General features: G+C 53.3%; 1 protein-coding gene across 1 annotated transcript in view; it reads right to left on the bottom strand.

The window, feature by feature from the left end:
* The window catches only part of LOC141730243 (uncharacterized), an 85,182-nt gene that overhangs the window by 54,738 nt on the left and 6,417 nt on the right, over positions 1-24,027 (bottom strand). The window lies entirely within an intron of this gene.

Here is a 24,027-nt window from a genome sequence, read left to right as displayed (position 1 = left end):
AACTAAATTTTGAAGGGAGTCTATAATTATCATTTCCTCACTTCTCCATTTACAGCGGTTTTCTATGGCTCACTTCTCCATTTACAGCGGTTTTCTATGGCTGCAGTGAGACATGCTCTGAGAACTGAGCAAAGAATGTTCTTATTTTTACCTATTTTGAATTTTGATTCATATTGCAGAGAACATATTCTATCAATGACATTTTCCAAATTAAACCAATTGTTCTCTGTCCAAGTTTCTCCACCAGATGACGGTTTTGCATTGTGTTTAGCAAGCAACCAGTAAAAGTCAGCTTTTGCTTTAGGATTGAGATTTTCATTCATTTTGTGTGAAGGGACCAGAAGTATACCAGGGAGCTGATTTGTGAACTCAAGTTACACAATCATACAGACCTTTTTATGCCCTTTGTCTCCCTAGATAGCTGAAGAAACAAAATCTGTCTGGAAGGCACTGTTTTAATTGCTTCAGGTTTGTCCCTTCCTTTCCAGACAGTCCAGATACACAATCACACTCACACACGCACACAAATGTTTTCTTTGTGAGGGGACCAGAACCTAGAACAGGGGGAATGCCACTCAGCCTTCGCTGGGCCACCCCTTGCTCCATGTGTAGGTGAAGGGACAATATCTGTCTAAAAGGCACAGCTTAATTTCTTCAGGTCTGTCCCCTCCCTTTTAGACAGTCCAGGTACACAAATACAGCAGTAACAACAGTAACAGGTTCAGATACAACTCCAATACAACATCAATTCCAATATCAATATCAGGATTAGGAGGAGTATCAGTGTTGGTGTCCGTGCTGGTAAGATCAGTAACAGAAGTGACTGTAACAATTTCCCCTGCTTTTGCACCGAAAAATCTTTTGTGTCAATTCCGGAGCCTGTGTGCTCAATCAAGGGTGAGATTTGGCTTTGGCATATGCAGTCTGACGGAGATTACAGACTACACAGAACCTGCAAAATCTCACTGGCTTCCAGAATCCCATCCTCGTCGCCAATTATGTGAGGGTCCACCTGAAATGAACGGGTGACGAATGATTTTTTTGGTGCAAAAAATAACCAACAAAGGCACAGGGGTTTTGCAGTAACAAATCAACAAAATGCAATTTTATTAATGATAACCACAACTGAATATGCATTTGGTTAGGGAATCTGGGGAAGAGAAGGGTAAGACAAGGGAAAGAGGGAGGAAAGAAGGTTAGGGAGGGGCTTATAGCTACCAAAATGTGATGTCTTCGGGGGTCCCGCCGCCGAAACTCGCTGGTGCACGCTTTGGGGAGATCTCAGAGGACAGTCGGAACCGAACCCCAAAATATACTGTTCTTGGTTGGGGGAAGGGTGGCCGAAATTTGGTTTCCATGGAGGGCAAAAGAATAGGAACAGCAGGAGGGGGGAGGTTACTCCATTGTTTTCATGCCCGAATGTTTGCAGGTACGTTTACTCTGGGCAGTTTTTCCCCACTCCCCGAGCTGGGGGGGGGGGGTTCAGTCCCAGTCTCTGGAAGGAGGTTGCCAAGGGGGTACCAGGGGGGTGCCAGTAGGGTGCCGGGGGGTTCCTTGTCTTGTCTTGGTTCCTTGATGAGGGGATTCGCATCTCTGTTTGTCTGTCACGGTGGTTGAAGGCAGGCGAGAGGGGTCTTCTCTTGGAGGGGAGGAGCCACCCCAGAGCTCCTCCAAGTCAGGAGGTTGGAAGAAAGTCCAGTTCCATTGTTCAGAAAAGGGCAGCATGCCCCTTCAAGTTCAGCATGGCATGTTCTGAAAACACCACCTGTGAACACACTGAATAAGCATGAGACTTTCTTTCCCAACTGGCTCAACAGTTTTTAACCTTTCGGGGGTCTTTTCTCATGACAATTGTGAGGCAAAAAATGAAGGATTTTTGGATGGACTTTCACAACCAGAAACTGCTGCTCCATCCCCACGGGCTGCAGGCCCCCATGGGCAGGGCGGGGGCGTGGGGGCTACTGCCCTGCACAGCCTCCCCTTCACATCCCTGCCAGAGCCATGGGCAGCTGCCTGTGGCCCCCGAGTGCGCTCAGGAACTGACCACTGCTGCTGGAGGCCTTGGTGCTGAGCCCCTGAATCATCTCTCACTCGGACATGCTCACAAACAAAGGAGGAACAGGGCCTCAGTGGCCCGAAGAGCTGCCCACAGAACCAGGAGGACCTGGACGAGTGGGATTGCAGAAGCGGCGTGGGGAGAACATCCAGGCAGGCTGCCAGGGGCTGAGGCTGGGGCAATGGAAAATCTGCAGTGGGAAGGAAACCACACAGCATCTGGTATTTTGAAACACAGCTAGAGTTTTCCTGTGCATTCTGACTATGAATCACCAATGGTGGGCTGTGAAATTTCTAATACCTGTCTGACCCTTGGGGCTGAGCTGTGGGATGAAGCTCTGGGAGGAGACCTGGGAGAGATCCTGGAGTGAGCCAGGGTCCCCCACGTCAGAGCAGAGCCCGGAACAGCGGGAAGGGATCCATGGCAGCCTCGCTACCCCTCTACCCTTTCCTCACCATGGGCCAAACAACATCCTGAAGCATATTGTGAGAGAACTGCTCAAAGGGGATGGTGGGTGCATTCCCTCAGCCTTGTCCTGGGGCTCAGCAGCCGAGGGCTCTGGCTGCACATCTGGACACGCCATGCCCGGAACACCAGGAAGGGATCCATGGCAGCCTCGCTGCCCCGCTGCTGCTTCCATGCCCTGCAGGGCTGTTTCCCAGCCTGGCCTGACTGCAGCTTCTCCCCAGCCTCTGCAGGAAGGCATTGGGCATCAGCTGCCGCCCAGCCCAAACTCACCAGTGATCCCCTGCATTTTCCCAGTCCCCAGGCACATCCTGAGGTGTGGCTGCTTGGAGGAGGGAGGGCCATAGCCAGCCCCAAAGGCCTGGGGGGATCAGGATTTTCCTGATCATAACCCATGTCTTGGACAAGTATTGCCTCCTGAAGAGGCAACCTCCTGGATGTGCAATGATTCCATCTGATCCAGCTGTGCCTCTTCCTTTCTCAAGGGATGGACAGAGGGGCTCTATAGAAGGTGGCATTTCCTGCAGGAAGGGAGGCGATGCCAGGCACAGTCACAGGAGGTAAATGCTGTGCCTCTGGGCCTGAGCCCTGCTGAGGCTTGAGCTGGCCTCTCTGCTGCTTGGCACTGCGGGCACAGCCCGGACAAGACGGGCACAGCCCAGAGGAATTGTCCCGAGCAGGCTCAGGGCACTCGCGTACTGAGCTGTCCTGCTGGGCTCCCTCTGTGGGAGACACGTCCCGAAACCTGGGAGCGGCTGCACGGGGTGTCCATGGTGGGGAAAGGGCAGAGCAGGAGAGCAAGGCTCCAGTGTGTCCTGAGAGGGCCTGGCCATGTGCCCGTGGGCTGTGGGAGCTGTTCCATGGGCAGGTGGGCAAGCAGGCGGGAGGGATGGAGGTTGGGAGAGACAGCTGTGGCACTGCAGATTTCCCCAAGCATTTAGTGAGGGTTTCCTGTGTGGGAAGGAGGGAGAGAGCCCCAGGGCCCTGGGCTGCTGCAGCTGCCCCTCCAGGCATGTTGCACAGCACCTGCAAAGAGCGTGGAGAGTGACCAGGAGGCACAGGCTCCCACAGCCTTACCCCACCCCCTTGCAGTGCCCAATTCCCCAAGGGAGAAGGGGATCCCAGCACACCATGGAAATGGTTCTGTAGGATCTGTGATCCCTTCTCAACTGGGATCATGACTTGAATTACTTGAAAATACTGGTGAATGGTGCTTTGAAGACCTTGCCAGATGTTGGAGGCATGTTCTGAATGTACCTTTCCTGACAGAATAATCCGTGGCAGTGTGGCAAGAGTTTACTCATGAGACAGTTCCCTTAAGTTCTTCTGAGGGTGGATCAGTTCTGGAAACCTTACCCTGCTCCCTTCTGGAGCCCTGAGTGATCCCACAGGATCGCTGTCAGTGGGAAGAAGGAGCATTTATCTGTCCATTCTCCTCCCGTGTGCAATGCCACTGTGTCCTTCTGTGTGCTCTGTGCAGCCACAGAGAAGAGCAGAGAGGGAAGGGGCTGGGCCCAGGGCTGTGCCCCAGGCCTGAGCCTTTCTCAGCTCCTTTGCTGCCCCCAGGGAGCCCGAGCTGCTTCTGCTGCCACTGCCAAGCCCTGGTCCTGCCTGGGGCTGGGTTTGGAGCTGCTGGCATCTCCAGGGAGTCCTTTCTGCCCCACCTACCCCGCATGGGGCTCCTTCCATCCCAGGGTGGGGCCACTGCAGGCACAAGGTCCCCCTGGCCCTGCTCCTGACTGGAAGGCAGAGACAAGGGAGTGCCTTGGAGGGCACCAATCACCCAGGTGCCCTCACTGACACTCAGGTCTGAAGGAGAATCTTCAGCAGTGCCATTGGAGCTATTGTGTCCTGCCTTTCTTTGCAGCTAAGCCTGTTGGTAAAGGTGATCTGGCTTCCCAGCCCACGTTCAGGATTGAGCCTCTGGGAGATGGTGAGGGTAGGTCAAGGCCTTTCCCCTTAGAGAGCTGCCAGCTCAGAGCCCAAAGCTCGGCCAGGGGGCATCGCTGCAGGCGCCAGGACAGAGCCATGCACTTGGTGCCATGATCTAGTTGAGGTGTTAGAACATGGGTTGGACTCGATGATCTTAAAGGTCTCTTCCAACCTAGAATTTTTATGATTCTGCTATTCTGTGTGTGCCCTCACCCTGCACAATCCACTCACAACTTCTGCTCAGCACTGACAGCTGTTTGGAGGAGGGTGGGCCCTGGCCCAGCTGAAAAAGACCAGATGATTGTTGATTACACCCGATTTTGCATAAGCATGATGTCCTGAAGATGCCATCAAAGTAATGGAGAATCATTCCGTCTGTTAAGGTGTACTTTTTGTTTCTCAAGTGATGGGCCAAAAGGCAGGACAGAAGGAGGTGTTTCCACAACGAAGCAGAGGCCGATTGGCAGCCCCTGCTGCAGGAAGGAAGGCCAAGCCAAACACAGGCATGGGCACGGGCACAGGCTCAGAAGGTAATTGCTGTGCTGGGCTCAGCAGGGCTCAGCCCTTGGCGGGACTGTGTGGCTGCGGCTCTTCCACTGGGGCCTGCCGTTGCACGGCCCGGCCGCAGCCAAAGCTGGAGGTGCCTCTGGAGCTCGTTCACAGCCCCGGGGAAAGGGGACTCGTGCACCAACGTCCCTCCTGCTGCAGCTGCTCCGGAGCTGGCCCTGAGTGCCCAGAGGCCCAAGGCACAGGAACGGGAGCCCTGCCACGAGCCCAGGGCCAGAGCCAGCCTTGGCTCCCGACTGGGCAGGGGCTGCACTGGGTCCTGCCAGGGCCTGACTCTGTGCCCTGGGGCTGGGGGAGCTGTCACGGGGCAGGGAGGGCCAGGGCTGGCAGTGGCTGCTCAGGGATGGCTTTGGCCCGTGTCCCTCCAAGCAGCCACTGCCCAAGCAGCTCCACAGCCCCCGGGCTCTCCTCCCGGCCTGCTGGGTTTTGTTGGGTGGGCACAGCCTGTGCCAAGGGGCGGCAAGTTGCCTGCAGGCCCCAGCTCTGGGGGAAATGGAGAATGTCCTGCCCGCATCCACCGTGCTGCCGGCACATTCATGTTCCATTTCCCCGCTTAATGGGACACCATATATCAGGAGACATTTTGTTCATCAGTCCCACAAGGATCCATGATGAGTCACCACTTGTTCAATTGCATTTTATAACACTGATGTTTCTCAAGTGATGAAAATCCTTCCTTACTATTGCTCCAATACCCTTCTTTTTCAAGTTCCAATGCTTATCCCACAACAATGTAAATGGTGTGGGCTTGTTTGCAGATATTTTTGGCTTTTTCTACGGGACACAGGGCTGGAAAAGCACATTTCTTTCAAACAAGGAAAGATCAAGAAATACTCAGCAACTATAACTCCCAGGCCAGGATCAAGGGTCATTACAGAAGTCTTTCTCTGGCTATAAAATACTTACTGGCACACAGTTTGCTTCTTCAAATGGCAGGCAGACCTTTTTTGTACTAGTCAAGGAAAACTGGCCTGCTGATTCAGTGCATGTGTAGTGAGTACAGTTGTCATATGGATCTTTATAACTCTTTCCAACCTGAAAAAAAACAGAAAAAAAAATTAAAAAACAAAACCAAAAACAAACGAAGACAAACAAAACCCCCAAGCCAATGGAGTATAGCAAAAAAAAAAAAAAAAAAGAAAACTGAAACAGTAATAAAGTCAATGAACTGGCAGAGACTGGGTTGCTCTTACCACTCTGAAAGGACTGAGATGTCTGCAACTCACATCTACAAATTATGTACCAAGCTCACCCACTACCAGTCTATGCAAAATCACTTCTGTGGCCTCCCAGGGGGAAAGAATGAAAGAATGGCAGAATAAGCTGACGCTCCCCATTGCTCCCACAGGTGCAGCTGGAACCACAGCACATGTTCCTGATGCCCAGAAGGGCCTTGGAAGGGGTTTCTGTCAGGGAACAGGCTTCAGTCTGGGGTTACTGGCAAGCCTGCTTGTCTTGGATCTGATCTTCCTCTTATGCTCTGTCCGAATTTGTACTTACTTGAAGAGGAGACAGTGAGTGTTTAGTTGACGTTTCCCTCAAACAACTTCTTTTGAAAATCTGCTGTACATAGGAAACATTCCCAGTGAGGCTGCAGTGTAGGTGTGGCCAGTCCACGATTGTCCAAAGAACTCTGCTGAGGGTTCTGCTGCTGCCCAGAGCGTTCATTGGCCTCCTAATTGCTGAGCCTTGTCCTGGGGGGCCCGCTGGGGCTGCAGCCAGTGCTGGCTCCCACTGAGGCTGCCTGGCCAAGAGCAGCCCCTGGGGCACAGGGCAGAGGCAAAGCATGGTGGGGAGGAGAAAGAGCAGGGACGAGATTGCCCTTGAAAGGCAGAGGCGCTCTGGGGCCCGCTCCTGCCCAGGGAGCCTGCCCAGAGCCGTGTCCTGCTGGCCGGGGCCTTGAGGGGCAGCTGTGCAGCTGGGCCAAGCTGTGCCAGCAGCTCCAGCCGTGCTGGGGAGCCTTGCCAGCTCTGGGCCCGGCTGTGCAGGAGGTTCCCTGTGTGCCACTGGCACCTGGGGCCTCAGCCACCTCTTCTTTCCACAGTTCCATCTCTGGACAGGAGTTGTAAGATGGCGGCTGCACCTCACACCCAAACAGCAGGAGCAGCTCCTCCAGCAGTTAGAAGAGCCTGCGCAGCCCTGTCAAGAATTCTGAGGAGAAGACTCCAGAACAGCCATCAACAAGGAAATCTCCTATTCTCCTGGAGATCCCACTGCCACCTCCTCTCCCCATGAGTATCCCCAAGCTACTTTCATTTCTTTTTTGATCCTCCTCTGTCCCGTCACGACTCCTTCTATAGACCCCAGCAGCAGCCCAGCACCCTCCAGCCCCTCCTGAGACTAACATGTTGTTTCCTCTGCCCCTGAGCTCCCTGGCCCTGCCCTCTAAGCAACACTGAAGTTAACCCTGCTCTCTGCCAGGCTAGGTGATGGCCCTTTCTTTTGTTGCACTAAAGGGAAGGTGCCGTCACCCCAGTGTTTGGGTGGCAGCAGCAGCAGAGCCCAGCCGGCAGCAGCACTGGCTGAGCTCCATGGCCAGGAGCAGCCGTGGATGCCCACGGTGTGGGCAGGCAGGAGCCAGGCAGGGGCTGCCGTGACCAGCGGCGGGGTCCTGAGGGCTGGGGAAGCCCAGGGGGCAGGCAGCAGCATGGGGCTCCTGAGAAAAGGCAACTCCATTTGCTTAGGTTTTCTGTTTTAGAAATTAGAAATTTGTAGAAGTATTTCAAAATAGTTTTTCTGAAGAGAGACACCCCCAAATATATCTTCCCAATTACTATAGTGTTTAAAGATTTTTGTAAGTAGTTTTAGAATCGAGAGAAAAAGTGACCCCATTTTGTCTTCACTTTTCATTCTTAGAAATATTTAGAAACATCCTTTGTAGAGAGAAATCCCCAAATGTTTTGTTCCTGTTTCCACAACAGGAACTAATTTTTGAAATTTTTGAAACTACTTTTAGAGTTCTGGAAAATTGTTCCAGCTTTTACAATAAAAAATAAAACTGCATTTCAGTGGTAATCTTTATTCTAGGAAGAAGTAAGACCCCTTCAGCCAGCCAGCCTGCTGCAGAGGCTCTTTTCCCGCAGGACCTTTTTATCTGGTCACAACCAACATACATAAAACCTTTTCCCAGATATTTCCTGAGATTTTCTATGAGGTCCCGTCTTAGTTGTCTCAGAGAAACTTTGACCACAGTGGGCATCTCTTCAAGTTACCATTTTGTTTGCTTCTAGTGGAACTTCCTCAGTTCTAGAGCAGGGCCTTCTCTCAGCTCTCTGCTGACCCCGGGCTCTCCTCCCAGCTTGCTGGGCTTTGTTGGGTGGCACAGCCTGTGCCAAGGGGCGGCAAGGTGCCTGCAGGCCCCAGCTCTGGGGGAAATGGAGAACGTCCTGCCTGCATCCACCGTGCTGCCAGCTCAGCAGGGCAGCATAGCACGGGCTGACGCTCCCCATTGCTCCCACAGGTGCAGGTGGCCCCACCACACGTGTTCCCTATTCCCTGAAGAGAATTGATTTTTGTCAGGGAACACACTGTTGGCTAGCGTTAATGGCAAGCCTGGCTTTTCTCTGGCATGCAGGGTATGGGGGACTCCTGTAATGCTGGCAGATGCCAGGGGTCCGCAATGAGGCACACAAGCTGGAGGGGCTGGTCTTGTGCGTGTCAAATTTTGCACTAAAATGTGCGGGGCTTTGGGTCTTTTGGAAGTGGTGCGTGTGGCTGGGGTTCCTCATGAGCTTCTATGGGGATTTGGGATCTTTTCTATAGTGTTCAAGTGACTGGAGACATTTGTAAGGCTGGCAGGGGCTTGACTTCCTCGCGATTACCGTGGCGGTTTAGTGCTTGCTGTCAAGGCTTGGAGAGGAGCTGAGTCCTTGCTAAGGTGGGCAGGAGGCTGGGATCTTTTGTGAGGCACACAAGGCCGTCTTGGGGTCTCTGCATTGGTATTCATGGATTGTTTGTGAGGCACACAGGGATATTTTCGGGTCCCTGCCACTGTTGCTTTACCAACTTGTTGCTGTGCAGGTGCTGCCAGCACCCAAACAAGGTCCTCTCCCCTGAAGGCACTGGCCCTGATCTCTGGCCCCTACTGAAGGTGGGCAGATCTTGACCCAGCATTTCTGTTGCAATAAAGAGATGGGGCTGTCACCCCAATGTCCGGGTGGCAGCAGCAGCAAAGCCCACCTGGCAGTCGCACTGGCTCAGCTCCATGGCCAGGAGCAGCCGTGGATGCCCACGGTGTGGGCAGGTAGGAGCCAGGCAGGGGCTGCTGTGACCAGCGGTGGGGCCCCGAGGGCTGGGAGAGCCCATGCTGAGCGTCCCTGGGCTGAGGGCACGTTTCCTTCCCTGGCATCATCTGGGCCTGGACCTCCTCCAGTGGCAAGCCCAGGAAAAGAGGGAAGCCATCAAGAGCATCTCCATGGACACAGTCTGACCCACAATGTCAGCAGGTGACAAATAAGGTTTTGCTGAGCAATGGACCTGGGATACACAAAAACAATCAAGGCAGTCCATTTGTACAGATGCAGGCACACTCTGGGGGTACAGCTGAGGCCATGAGGTCACAGCAGGCTCAGGGGTCACAGCAGGCTGAGGTCACAGCAGGCTCTGAGGTCACAGAGGTGCCAGACCCGGTGGTTGCACAGCAGCACAAGGAGCGAGCAGTCAGTGCTTGAGCACAACTGTTGCGGCAGCAGCAGCGGCGGTGGCAGCAGTGGTGCTGACATTGGGACAGCGGTGTCAGGACAGCGGTGGCAGCAAGAGCTGCGGCACTGGCAGAGGGCAAGGCACCATGACCCTTGCTCTGCGCCTCTTCCTCCTGCTCCTCCTGGCCGTGGCCCTGCCTGTCAGGGCTGCCCAGGCTGCTCCGCTGCAAGGGTGGCGAGCAGGTGAGCCGGCAGCCTGGCTCCCCTTTCCCGGGACAGCGCTCCCTGCTCCCCGGGAAGCGCTGGGGATGGTTTTCCCCAGGCCTTTAGGGAGGGTTTCCTCTGGGGGAGGGAGAGAGACCCCATGGCCCTGGGCAGCCCCAGTTTCTTGGCCAGGGATGTGTCACAGGGCCTGCAAAGAGGGTGCAGTGACCAGGAGCCTGCCCACAGCTCCCGAGGCCCCTGTGCAGTTTGGCCTTGTCCATTCACACCTGGCTCCCGTAGCCTTAACCAACCCACTTGCAATGCCCTGTTCCTAAAGGCAGAAGGGGATCCCAAAACAAAAATGAAATGGTTCAGATCTTTGTTCCATTCTAGATTTGGATCACGCCTTGCAAGATTTGGAAGTCCAGGTGAATGACACTGTGAAGGTCTTGGTGAATGCCAGAGGCAAGTTCTGAATTTCCCTTTTTACTGGCAGAATAATCAGTGTCCATGTGGCAAGAGCTCACCCATCGGCCATGTTTGTTAACGTTAAATCAGGGCTGAAGAATTCTGTAAACCTTGCCCCGCTCTTTTGTGGAGCACTGAGGGATCCCACAGGATGGCTGTCAGTGGGAGGAAGGAGCATTTAGCACTGTGTCCTTTTGTGTGCTCTGTGCAGCCACAGAGAAGAGCAGAATGGGCAGGGGCCAGGCTCAGGGCTGTGCCCCAGGGCTGAGCCTTGCCTGCAGCCCGAGGATCTGCTACAGTGCCATGGGTGATGTTCTGTACGGCCTTTCTTTGCAGCTGAACTTGTTGGTGAAGGTGATCTGGCTTCCAAAACCACATCCATGACTGAGCCTCTGGGAGATGGTGAGGGTAAGTCAAGGCCTTTCCCCTGGGAGAGCTGCCAGCTCAGAGCCCAAAGCTCGGCCAGGGGGGCATTGCTGCAGGTGCCAGGACAGAGCCATGCACGTGTGTGCCCTCGCCCTGCGCCATCCCCTCACCGCTCCTGCGGCTCAGTGGTGCCCGTGCAGCTGAGCAGAGATGGCAGAAGCTTCTGTGGCTGATGTTTTACAGATGTGTCTACAGGGAGGACTTTTCCTGTCCCTGTGATGATTCCTACACGGAAGCCAGACTCCCGTCGCAGGGGTGAGTAGTGTGTCCCTGCTGACCCCACAGGCTGAGCCCTGCTTTTGTGGCATCCATTCATGGGAAATGGAACCGTGTTGCTCTAAGGTCCTCCAAGGGGAAAGAACAAAGCTACAGAACAGAAGAAACCCCATGAGCCCTCTGAACAAATGAAGGAAATGCTGAAGGAAATGCTGCAGGCAGGACAAGGTGGGTGCATTCCCTCAGCCTTCACCTGGGGCTCAGCAGCCGAGGCTTTGGCTGCACATCTGGACACGCCGAGCCCGGCCCAGCAGGAAGGGATCCATGGCAGCCTCACTGCCCCGCTGCTGCTTCCACGCCCTGCAGGGCTTTTTCACAGCCTGGCCTGGCTGCAGCTTCTCCCAGCCTCTGCAGGAAGGCATTTGGCATCAGCTGACAGGCAGCCCAAACCGCACCACAGGCATGAGATGCCCTGCAATTTCCCATCTCCAGGCAGATGAGAAGGGGCACCTATATGGAGAAGGGAGAGCCCTGCCCTACCCAAAAAGTTGAAAGGGATTTCTTGAATCTTAACCATGTCTTTGAGAGGCATTGCCTCCTGAAGTTGCCACGTCTCCAATGGGGAACAGTCCAATCTGATCCAGCTCTCTCTTTTCTCCAGAAGCAGATGGAGAGGCTGTGCAGAAGGAAGCATTTCCTGGAGGAAGCAGTGGCCCATTGACAGCCGCTTCTGCAGGAAGGGAGGCGATGCCAGGCACGGCCACAGGAGGTAATTGCTGTGCCTCTGGGTCTGAACCCTGCTGAGGCTTGAGCTGCCCTCTCTGCTGCTTGGCACTGTGGGCACAGCCCAGACAAGACGGGCACAGCTCAGAGGAATTATCCCGAGCAGGCTCAGGGCACTCGCGTACTGAGCTGTCCTGCTGGGCTCCCTCCATGGGAGACAAGTCCCAAAACCTGGGAGCGGCTGCACGGGGTGTCCATCGTGGGGAAAGGGCAGAGGGGGAGATCAAGGCTCCAGTGTGTCCTGAGAGGGGCTGGCCATGTGCCTGTGTGCTGGGGGATTTGTCCCAGGGGAAAGATGGTTGGAGAGATAGAAGTAGGTAGAAAGGGAGGGAGAAGGGGCAGGAGGGATGGAGGGGGACAGGGGGATAGCTGTGGCACTGCCTGCTGCAGTTTTCCCCAGGGATTTAGCAAGAGTTGCAGCTGTGGAAGTGAGAGCTCCCAGGGCCCTGGGTTGCTTCAGCCGCCCCACCATGGATGTTGCACAGGGCATGGAAAGAGGGTGCAGAGTGACCAGGAGCCTGCCCAGAGCTCCTGAGGCCCCTGTGGAGTGTGACCTTGCCCATTCACACCTGGCTCCCACGGACGTACCCGACCCCCTTGCAGTGCCCAATTCCCAAAGGCAAAAGGGGATCCCAACACACCCTGAAAAATGTTCTCATCTGTGCTCCGTTCTAGATGAGGTTGCTCAAAAGGCTTCCCCATTAGATTGGTTGAGAAAAGTGTTGAAGCCTTTGGAGCCTCCTTCAGGTATGTTCTCACTGTCCTACACAGTAATAATTGTTGACAACTTCACAGCAACCAGGTTATACAAGCTACTGTGGCTGTTGTGTTACAGATGTGTCTGCAGGAAGGACTTTTCCTGCCCCTTTGCTGATTCCTACAGAGAGCCCTGGCTCTAATTGCTGGGGTGAGTAGTGTTGTCCCTGCTGACCCCACAGGCTGAGCCCTGCTTCTGTGGCATGCATTCCTAGGAAATGGAACTACTTTCTGTTAAGGTCCTCTGAGAGGGAAGAACAAAGCCCCAGGACACAAGAAACCCCACGAGCCAAGCAACATCTTGAAACGAATAGTGACGGAACTACTCAAAGGGAATGGTGAGAGCATTTCCCTCAGCCTTGTCCTGGGGCTCAGCAGCCGAGGGCTCTGGCTGCACATCTGGACACGCCATGCCCAGAACAGTGGGAAGGGATCCATGGCAGCCTCGATGCCCCGCTGCTGCTTCCATGCCCTGCAGGGCTGTTTCCCAGCCTGGCCTGGCATCCGCTGCCACACAGCCCAAACACACCAGGGATCCCCTGCATTTTCCCAGTCCCCAGTAGGATCCTGAGTGTGGCTGCTTACAGGAGGCAGGGCTATAGCTAGCCCCAAAGGCCTGGGGAATCAGGATTTTCCTGATCCTTATCCATGTTTTGGAGAAGTATTGCCTCCTGAACAGGCCACTTCCAGGATGTGCAATGATTCCATCTGATCCAGCTGTGCCTCTTCATTTCTCAAGGAATGGACAGAGAGGCTCTATGGAAGGTGGCATTTCCTGCAGGAAGGGAGGCGATGCCAGGCACAGTCACAGGAGGTAATTGCTGTGCCTCTGGGCCTGAGCCCTGCTGAGGCTTGAGCTGACCTCTCTGCTGCTTGGCACTGCAGGCACAGCCCCGACAAGATGGGCACAGCCCAGAGGAATTGTCCCAAGCAGGCTCAGGGCACTCGGGTAGTGAGCTGTCCTGCTTGGCTCCCTCTGTGGGAGACACGTCCCGAAACCTGGGAGCGGCTGCACGGGGTGCCCATGGTGGGGAAAGGGCAGAGGGGGAGAGCAAGGCTCCAGTGGGTCCTGAGAGGGCCTGGCCATGTGCCCCTTGGGCTGTGGGAGCTGTTCCATGGGCAGGTGGGCAAGCAGGAGGGAGGGACGGAGGTTGGGAGCAACAGCTGTGACACTGCAGATTTCCCCAAGCATTTAGTGAGGCTTTCCTGTGTGGGAAGGAGGGAGAGAGCCCCAGGGCCCTGGGCTGCTCCAGCTGCCCCTCCAGGCATGTTGCACAGCACCTGCAAAGAGCGTGGAGAGTGACCAGGAGGCACAGGCTCCCACAGCCTTACCCCACCCCCTTGCAGTGCCCAATTCCCCAAGGGAGAAGGGGATCCCAGCACACCATGGAAATGGTTCTGTAAAATCTGTGCTCCCTTCTCAACTGGCATGTGACTTGGATTAGTTGGAAATGCTGGTAAATGGTGCTTTGAAGACCTTGCCACATGTTGAAGGCAAGTTCTCAATGCACCTTTCCTGGCAGAAATATCCATGTCAGTGTGGCAAGGGCTTACTCATGAGCCAGTTCCCTTAAATTTCACTGAAGATTGATCAGTTTTGGAAACCTTGCCCTGCTCCCTTCTGGAGTCCTGAGGGATACCACAGGATCGCTGTCAGTGGGAGGAAGGATCATTTATTTGTCCATCCTCTTCCCGAGTGCAATGCCACAGTGTCCTTCTGTGTGCTCTGTGCAGCCACAGAGAAGAGCAGAGAGGGAAGGGGCTGGGCCCAGGGCTGTGCCCCAGGCCTGAGCCTTTCTCAGCTCCTTTGCTGCCCCCAGGAAGCCTTACCTGCTCCTGCTGCCACTGCCAATGCCTGGCCCTGCCTGGGGCTGGGTTTGGAGCTGCTGGCAGCTCCAGAGAGTCCTTTCTGTCCCAACTACCCCGCATGGGGCTCCTTCCATCCCAGTGTGGGGCCACTGCAGGCACGAGGTCCCCCTGGCCCTGCTCCTAGGTGGAAGGCAGAGCCAAGGAAGTGCCTTGGAGGGCACCAACCACCCATGTGCCCTCACTGCCACTCGGGCCTGAAGGAGAATCTTCAGCAGTGCCATTGGAGCTGTTCTGTCCTGCCTTTCGTTTCAGCTGAGCCTGTTGGTAAAGGTGATCTGGCTTCCCAGCCCACGTTCAGGATTGAGCCTCTGGGAGATGGTGAGGGTAGGTCAAGGCCTTTCCCCTTAGAGAGCTGCCAGCTCAGAGCCCAAAGCTCGGCCAGGGGGGCATCACGGCATGGGCCAGAACAGAGCCATGTACGTGTGTGGCCTCGCCCTGCACAATCCACTCACAGCTTCTGCTCAGCACTGACAGCTGTTTGGAGGAGGGTGGGCCCTGGCCCAGCTGAAAAAGACCAGATGATTTGTTGAGTTTACCCGATTTTGCATAAGCATGACGTCCTGAAGATGCCATCAAAGTAATGGAGAATCGTTCCATCTGTTAAGGTGTAGTTTTTGTTTCTCCAGTGATGGGCCGAAAGGCAGGACAGAAGGAGGTGTTTCCCCAAAGAAGCAGAGGCCGATTGGCAGCCCCTGCTGCAGGAAGGAAGGCCAAGCCAAACACAGGCATGGGCATGGGCACAGGCTCAGAAGGTAATTGCTGTGCTGGGCTCAGCAGGGCTGGGTGGCTGCAGCTCTTCCACAGGGGCCTGCCCTTGCACGGCCTAACCACAGCCAAAGCTGGAGGTGCCTCTTGAGGCCTTGAGGCCTCTGGAGCTCATTCAGAGCCCCAGGGAAAAGGGGACTCGTGCACCAACGTCCCTCCCGCTGCAGCTGCTCTGGAGCTGGCCCTGAGTGCCCAGAGGCCCAAGGCACAGGAGCAGCCCCGAGCGGGAGCCCTGCCGCGAGCTCAGGGCCAGAGCCAGCCTTGGCTACCGGCTGGGCAGGGGCTGCACTGGGTCCTGCCAGGTCCTGACTCTGTGCCCTGGGGCTGGGGGAGCTGTCACGGGGCAGGGAGGGCCAGGGCTGGCAGTGGCTGCTCAGGGATGGCTTTGGCCCGTGTCCCTCCAAGCAGTGACTGCCCAAGCAGCTGCACTGCCCCCGGGCTCTCCTCCCGGCCTGCTGGGCTTTGTTGGGTGTCACAGCCTGTGCCAAGGGGCGGCAAGGTGCCTGCAGGCCCCAGCTCTGGGGGAAACGGAGAATATCCTGCCTGCATCCACCGTGCTGGCAGCTCAGCAGTGCAGCACAGCACGGGCTGACGCTCCCCATTGCTCCCACAGGTGCAGCTGGAACCACAGCACGTGTTCCTGATTCCCAGAAGGGCCTTGGAAGGGGTTTCTGTCAGGGGACAGGCTTCTGGCTAGGGTTACTGGCAGGCCTGCTTGTCTTGGAGCTGATCTTCCTCTTATGCTCTGTCCGAATTTGGACTTGCTGGAAATGGGTAAATGTTTAGTTCACCTTTCTCTCAAACAACTTCTTTTGAAATTGTACTTCAGACAGGAAACATTCCCAGTGAGGCTGCAATGTAGGTGTGGCCAGTCCACGATTGTCCAAAGAACTCTGCTGAGGGTTCTGCTGCTGCCCAGAGCTTTCATTGGCCTCCTCATTGCTGGGCCTTTTCCTGGGGGGCCCGCTGGGGCTGCAGCCAGTGCTGGCTCCCACTGAGGCTGCCTGGCCAAGAGCAGCCCCAGGGGCACAGGGAAGAGGCAAAGCACGGTGGGGAGGAGAAAGAGCAGGGACGAGATTGCCCTTGAAAGGCAGAGGCGCTCTGGGGCCCGCTCCTGCCCAGGGAGCCTGCCCAGAGCCGTGTCCTGCTGGCCGGGGCCTTGAGGGGCAGCTGTGCAGCTGGGCCAAGCTGTGCCAGCAGCTCCAGCCGTGCTGGGGAGCCTTGCCAGCTCTGGGCCCGGCTGTGCAGGAGGTTCCCTGTGTGCCACTGGCACCTGGGGCCTCAGCCACCTCTTCTTTCCACAGTTCCATCTCTGGACAGGAGTTGTAAGACGGTGGCTGCACCTCACACCCAAACAGCGGGAGCAGCTCCTCCAGCAGTAAGAAGAGCCTGCGCAGCCCTGTCCAGAGTTCTGAGGAGAAGACTCCAGAACAGCCATCAACAAGGAAATCTCCTATTCTCCTGGAGATCCCACTGACACCTCCTCTCTCCATGTATATCCCCAAGCTACTTCCATCTCCTTTCTGATCATCTTCTGTCCCGTCCCGACTTCTTCTATAGACCCCAGGAGCAGCCCAGCACCCTCCAGCCCCTCCTGAGACCAACATGTCCCTTCCTCTGCCACTGAGCCCCCTGGTCCCGCCCTCTAAAAAACACTGAAGTTATCCCCGCTCTCTGCCAGGCTAGGTGACGGCCCTTTCTTTTGTTGCACTAAAGGGAAGGTGCCGTCACCCCAGTGTTTGGGTTGCAGCAGCAGCAAAGCCCGGCCGGCAGCAGCACTGGCTGAGCTTCATGGCCAGGAGCAGCCGTGGATGCCCAAGGTGTGGGCAGGCAGGAGCCAGGCAGGGGCTGCCGTGACCAGCAGCGGGGTCCTGAGGGCTGGGGGAGCCAAGGGGGCAGGCAGCAGCATGGGGCTCCTGAGAAAAAGCAACTCCATTTGCTTAGGTTTTCTGTTTTAGAAATTAGAAATTTGCAGAAATATTTCAAAATATATTTTCTGTAGAGAGACACCCCCAAATATATCTTCCCAATTACTATGGTGTTTAAAGATTTTTGTAAGCAGTTTTAGAATCTAGAGAACAAGTGACCTTATTTTGTCTTCACTTTTCATTCTTAGAAATATTTAGAAATATCTTTTGTAGAGAGACATCCCCAAATGTTTCGTTTATGTTTCCACAACACATCTGTATTTTTGAAACTGGTTTTAGAGTTCCGGAAAATATTTCCCCCTTTTACAATAAAAAATAAAATTGCATTTCAGTGGTAATCTTTATTCTAGGAAGAAGTAAGACCCCTTCAGCCAGCCAGCCTGCTGCAGAGGCTCTTTTCCCACAGGAGCCTTGTACCTAGTCACAACCAACATACATAAAACCTTTTCCCTGATATTTCCTGGGATTTTTGACAAGCTCCCGTCTTAGTCTTCTCAGAAAAACTTTGAGCACAGTGGGCATCTCTTCAAGTTGCCATCTTTGCTTCTGGTGGAACTTCCTCAGTTCTAGAGCAGGGCCTTCTCTCAGCTTCCTGCTGGCCCCGGGCTCTCCTCCCAGCTTGCTGGGCTTTGTTGGGTGGCACAGCCTGTGACGTTGCTCCCACGTGTGACTGAGGGCACAGCTTAAGCAGAACCTATCCATCCTGTCTACAAAAACATTTATCACTGAAAGACACCAGGTTTCTGAAATAATTTGGGGAAAGTCTTGGTCATGAAGCTTCCCCAACAAAGGTGGGCCTTTCCAGGTGATATCAGCACACCTTTCAGGGTGGGCAGGTGCCTTACTGTGCAGAGAACTGTTCTCCCAACCCACTGGGCCTGAGGGGCATTTACTCTACAACAATGCCAAGGTTTCAGCTGTGGCAGGAGGAGGAGCTGTTCTGAGTGAGAAGCTGAATCAGAAGCTTCAGAGTGCTCAGAAAGTCCTCACAAATAGGTCCCTGTCAGTGGGGATATGGATCATTCCTCTTGGGTTCAGGTGCAAACCGGGCATTTTGAGTAACATTTGCAGCCTGTACTGGCTCCCTCAGGCCTTACACAGCCCAAGGCAGCAAAGGAAACTTGGAAAAAAGCATTAATTCCATAAAAGTGGTGTTGGGAAAGCAGGAGATAGCAAAGCACTGCTGAAAGCACACAGTGTGTATGATGTAAAATTATTGTTTTTTGATATACTGCAACATATTGTTCTAATGGTGGGAGGGAAAAGAAATAATGATCAGTTATCTCATTAATAATGTTCATTTTCTCTTCCAGTATTGCCAGCGGGTTGAGTTAATTGTTAAGCATGACAGTTGGGCTTTAATATCTCAGCTGTAGATTCCAGTCACAGCAGTCTAGTTTAATAATTGGGTTTCTTTCTCCCTCATTTTGACTATAGCATACTTATAGCAAATATTAAAATTCATCATAGCACAAAAATAATCCATTTGAAACCTCACCAAAAATGGCAGCATAACAGAGCTCTGCTTAGCATTTAGTGGAGAATTCAGAACAGTTTCTTGGAAAACAAGGAACAGATTCTCTGATAATTCAACAGCCACTATGTGAACGTGGACACTCAGTGAAAGCCAAGAGTGTTTCAGGTGAGCCAAGGCAGTGTTGAATAGGCTGCTGTCACTAAAAAAGTGCATTCAAACTTCACGGGAAATTCCCTCTGAAATTGCAAATTCGTATGTGGTTCTTTAGCTATAGGTAGTTCAGCCATGGCAGTTTACCAGCACTGGCAGAAAGTTGTTTTAACACTGCAACATCAAACTGTTCTGGAGACTTCACAGTCTGCCTTGGAATGGCTGTAGGTGCCAAGTGGACACAGCTTCTGCTGTGAGGAACTTAAAATCCTCCTTACTGCTCTTCCAGACTCTTTAAAGACAAGGTTTATCTTCCAGCATGAGCACAGCTCTGCATAAGCTCATTGACCCCAAAACCTATAGGCATCAAGGCACCCAGCAGAAATCCTGCACATTCCCACCATGCCAGAGAGAAATGGGGCTTATTCTAGGACTGACAAATAGGCAAGACTTTGAGGGGTGAGAGTGGAATGAAAGTAGAAAACTTGAGAAAAGCCTGGTGTTTATAGTTTTGGGAGAAAGGGCAGCAGGACTGTAAGCTGCGTGCTCACCATCTCCTCCTCCAGGTGCACACAGGGATGGAGCAGCCCCAGTGAGTGGTTTCAGGCATTGAAACCACTGTAGACTTGGAATCAATTCACAAGTGAAAATAAAGACAGAAGAATCACAGAATCCCAGACTGGTTTGGGCTGGAGGGACCTCCAAGCCCACCCAGTGCCACCCCTGCCATGGCAGGGACACCTCCCGCTGTCCCAGGCTGCTCCAAGCCCCAGTGTCCAGCCTGGCCTTGGGCACTGCCAGGGATCCAGGGGCAGCCACAGCTGCTCTGGGCACCCTGTGCCAGGGCCTGCCCACCCTCACAGGGAGGAATTTCTTCTTAACATCTGACCAAGTACCTGGTTACACAGACACCAGGAACTGTCTCACTCTGCAGCAGGCTGCAGTCAATGTCTGCTGAAATATGACACACAGAATCCACCACAGGTTCCTCCTGCACGCATTGCCTGCACTCCTCTCAGGACACAGCTCTCACAACCAGCCCCAGAGTGCTCCTGCTGCCCAGGAGGAGATGGGAAAGGGCTGAGCCCTGGCTGCAGCCTTGGCAAGAGCTCAGCAAGAGCCATCGGTGTCACTGCAGCCCGAGAGACAGAACAGGGAGAGAATTTCTATTTGCCCTTTGAAGCTGAGAAGGGACCAGTTTGTGTCTGAACAGCATTCCTTCACGCCTCCCCATATTATCTAAAAGTAGGAGACTTAGCAATTAAGCAACCCTCAGATGAATAATTGAGGAAAACTAAAGACTGGAAAGATACCAAAGGCTTCCCTCACAGGACTGCAGAGTGATGCATTGCTTTGCAACTGCAGATAAACCAGGCCACAACCAACCTCATCCTCTGGCCACTGTCTAAGAGCCAGGAGGAAAAGACTGGAAGCAAGAAAACACCAGCTTACTACAAGTTTTGCCCTGAAACTCCATTGGCACAGGAGCCCCAGGCTTTCCTGCATGATGCTTCGTGATTCCCCGATGCTGTTACAGCCACGCTCAGCTGCTGCACAGCCCATGCATCGTTCACTTGAGCAGCCTGAGCCTGGGAACACCAGAGAGTATTATCAGAGCACAGGGAATGCTGCTCTAATTGTTGGTTTGCAATGTTATGTGGATAAATGATCATCCGGGGAAAGAAACATGGTGTATGTACAGCTAATCTACTTAGAATTTGTTGTAAATAAATCATATTGAATATTAAAACTATTCTCACATTAAAATAACTCCTCAGTATTTTCATTTGATCTTACCAAAAATGATGAAGCTGGACTTTGCTGTCCACCTCTCCCATTCTTACCTCTTGCACTACCAGCAAAGTGCTAAATAGATGAATTGCCAGCTCCCTGCAGCAGAGAGCTGATCTTCTGGGCTCTGTGACACACAGATGAGGGAGTCAAACCACAGAGGTCTTTGGAGGCTAAAATCTTGTGTCTCTGTGGTGCTCACAGCAGCTGGTGCCAGGCAAGAGGTGAGCAGCTGCACAGGTGACCCGAGGGCTGTGGGGAGTTGGAAATCCCACATATTTTGTTCATGTGTCAAATCTGGGCTCTGTTTCCTGTGCTCACCCCATAAACTCCATAGGTGAACTCACTAAAAATGGCATCACAGAGATCCCTGCAGATCAGCTAAGTGCAGATACCAGGTCAAAGACTGGACTCACTTACCTTGGAGATCTTTTCCAGCTTTTGTGATGCCTGACTGTATAAACTGAAGCTAGTCTTTTGCTCATACGGCATTTTTGTCATAGCTTCCAAATCAATCCCTTCAGAACATCAGCTGAACAAGTATTGCTCTCCAGGCAGCTTCTCACACAGTAGAGGGATGGGCAATAGAAACCACACAGTTTTTTTTACAAAGGTGTCTTTGTTCTTTTCTACGACAATTTTGGAATCAAGGTCTGTAGCACAAACATTTTTTTTTCAGGTTTACAATAGCCTCTCACCTTTACTGGTTCTGCACAGCAAATTGGGTGCTGAATACCACTCACACATGAATTAGTGGCCAGCTGGCCAAAGCTTCTCTTTCTTGTCTCCAGCCCAGCTTTAGCCATGACTCTGCACACTCAGAAATCACAGGGCAATGGAAGACTTGTCCTCTTAACAGCAGTAATGCAAGATTACTGCAGATGAAATTTTACATTCTAATTAATACTTGGTCCCCAGTGATGCTCCTGAGTGTCCTGGCTGTTCAGAGGTGTCCCAGCTCCCTCAAACACAACTGCACCAGACAGGACATCTCATTTCATGTCCTGTGGCAGCAGAAACGCACTGCTACAAGGCTCTGAGGCCAGTGGGCCGCACTACAGAGCAGATAATCTCCAGCAGGGGTTGGAGGAAGAGTTCTGCTTTGAGCTCACCTGAAGATGATCAATAGCTGCACCCACCAAATTTGTTTTGTTGTTGCCCATCAGAGCTAAGGAGAAGAATTTCTCAGGAGCTCCTGCCAGCCATTGCCGTGAGCTATTTGAACTCATGTCCTTGTCCCTTTCCCAGGTCAGCTGTGTGAGGAGCCACCTCCACAGTGCTGTCAGACCCCCTGGGGCCACCAGCCCCTCGCTGGAAGGGTTCCAGCCAGGTACTGCCAGCTCTGGGTGTGCTGGGGATGTCACCTCCTGCACACACACCTTGTAAACGCCCTATAAACCCCCGGCACTTGAGTGGTGCCTGTGCATTACTATCAAGTTATGTCACTGCTTCCATAATGAAATTATTTCAGTGGGTTGTAAGTCAGCTCTAAAACTCTCTTTGGGCTAAAACTTGGCATGTGCACATATGCAAACACACTCACACAGCCTGATTTCTGCGAAAGGGTGAGACTGTGCATTACTCCTGAATTCTGCACAGGGGCAGAGGGTATTCTCACGGGGAGAAGCTGCACAGCACCCGCGAGGCCAGTGGGGGAAGGCAGAGACTGCTGGGAATGGGACGGCCACAAACCCACCCATCCCTGCCATTGCAGCCTCCTTTCCATCCCCCAGCTCCGGGAAAGGGGGACGGCGTCTTGTCTGCTCTTGGGGACGGTGAGCGGAGGGTTACATGTTTTCCCAGCTCTGTCTGAAACTGGGAGGGTACAGGGACACTTCAGAGTCCCCCTGCATAGGCTGCTTCAAAGGAGGAGTCCTTGGAAGCTCACCGGCACTAAACCCATCCTTTAAACAAGCTTTGCTTTGCAACAGTTTGGATGCTCCTTGACTGTTACTGCAAACTGCAGAGGGAAAACATGTTTGCAGTGCCAGGACTGTCCTGGGATGTTGTGTTGTTTCTGTAGAAGTTGGACTTTTCTGTTCCCCCTATCATGTAATGGTTCTCCGCTGGTTATCTTCTCCTTCCCTTGTGCTGCCAGTTATCCCAACTCCTTCCCAGTTGCCTTGGAGACTAATGTATCCTTTCTCAAATCCCTCCCCGGTGCCCTGTCCGTCACTCGGCGCTCGCACCCTTCTCTCCAGAAACTTCCAGCTAGAGCATTGAGTGATTGGTTCAGGGACCAGGGCCCCACCCTCAAGTTATCCCCATTGGGGTTCTCCCTAAGTCAATCTTTTGTATCCTGCTCCCCTCTAAAACTCTATTCGCCAGAGGGTTGACTCCTCCCCTGTCTCCCTCCCTCCTTAGAAGCTGTTGCAAGCGTCTCCCCCCTCCCTGTCCGGCTGTCGGTTCCCCTGGGACCCAGTGGACCTGGATTCCCCACAGCTGGAGAGCGCTCTCTTTTTTCTGCTGGCTGCAGCCATAAGCCGTGCCACGTCCCACCGCAAGGTGTGGCTGCTGTCACAGCACAGGGCGTTTGCCTCAGGCGCTGTCCCGAGCCACGGAGATGGGGACAGTGCTGCCCTGCTGCTAGCGGTGCTGGATAGCTGGCCGGGCCGTCCGAGAAGGACAATCCTTGCCCAGCCTGACCGCTTCAGTGGGACATGGCTGCTGTTAAAGAGTGTAAAATCTCACTGCTCACAGAGGTCCTTCCTGCAGGGCCCTGCGAGCTTGGCACTGTCACAGCAAGAAGAAATCTCCCGCTGGAAGCTGCATCCAACAGTGCCTGCACAGTTAGTGGGAAGAGGGGAGAGATTTTTAAGAAGCATAAAGTAAAGGGGAGCATAGGGAAAAAGGGAGCCTCCTGCTGTCTCTTGAAATCTCCCCCAGCCTGAACAAGCTCTCTTTGGGGCCAGAGACTCCCAGAAGCAGAATGGGGCAGTGCCTGCTGTAAACACGGCATCCTTGTGATGTCTGCAGCTGCAGGTGTTTGTACACTTGACCTTTTGTGATAAACAGTAAGGACATTTCTTTCATACTTACTTTGCAAGTCTTCTAGGAAACACACCAAACTCCAGGCAGTCATTTGCTGTGTTGTTTTGTTCCCTGAGAATAACACAAAACTCCGCCTTTATGTCAGTGTTGCTCTGGCTTGCTGGGTCAAAATCCACGTCTGGCCTGAGAGAGATGAGTCATTTGCCCGGGTGCTTCCACTCCTGCTACAGCCCTGAGATGGTCCACATATAGAAAAAAGAAATATAGGGAAAGAACTATAACAACGTATTATCATGTAATCAGGTGGTAAAAAAGGGGAGTGTAATTGAAAGTAAGGGTATTCTTCTTTAATTTCATGTAACTATATTTAGTGATATTAGTGGCTTGAGCTTTGCTGTACATCCTCCTGTTACGTTCGCCCAATTATCCCATCATTAAAAAAAACCCAAACAATATTAAAAGTAGTAACAATTTATATTGAATAATTAAAATGAAAAATATAAAATTGGATACATTATAATTTGATTAAAATAAGGGATAATT

The sequence above is a fragment of the Zonotrichia albicollis genome, chromosome 9 (assembly GCF_047830755.1).
Source record: "Zonotrichia albicollis isolate bZonAlb1 chromosome 9, bZonAlb1.hap1, whole genome shotgun sequence".
Taxonomy (NCBI): domain Eukaryota; kingdom Metazoa; phylum Chordata; class Aves; order Passeriformes; family Passerellidae; genus Zonotrichia; species Zonotrichia albicollis.
The sequence above is the reverse complement of the archived record's forward strand: the minus strand, read 5'-3'. Positions and strand labels throughout refer to the sequence as shown.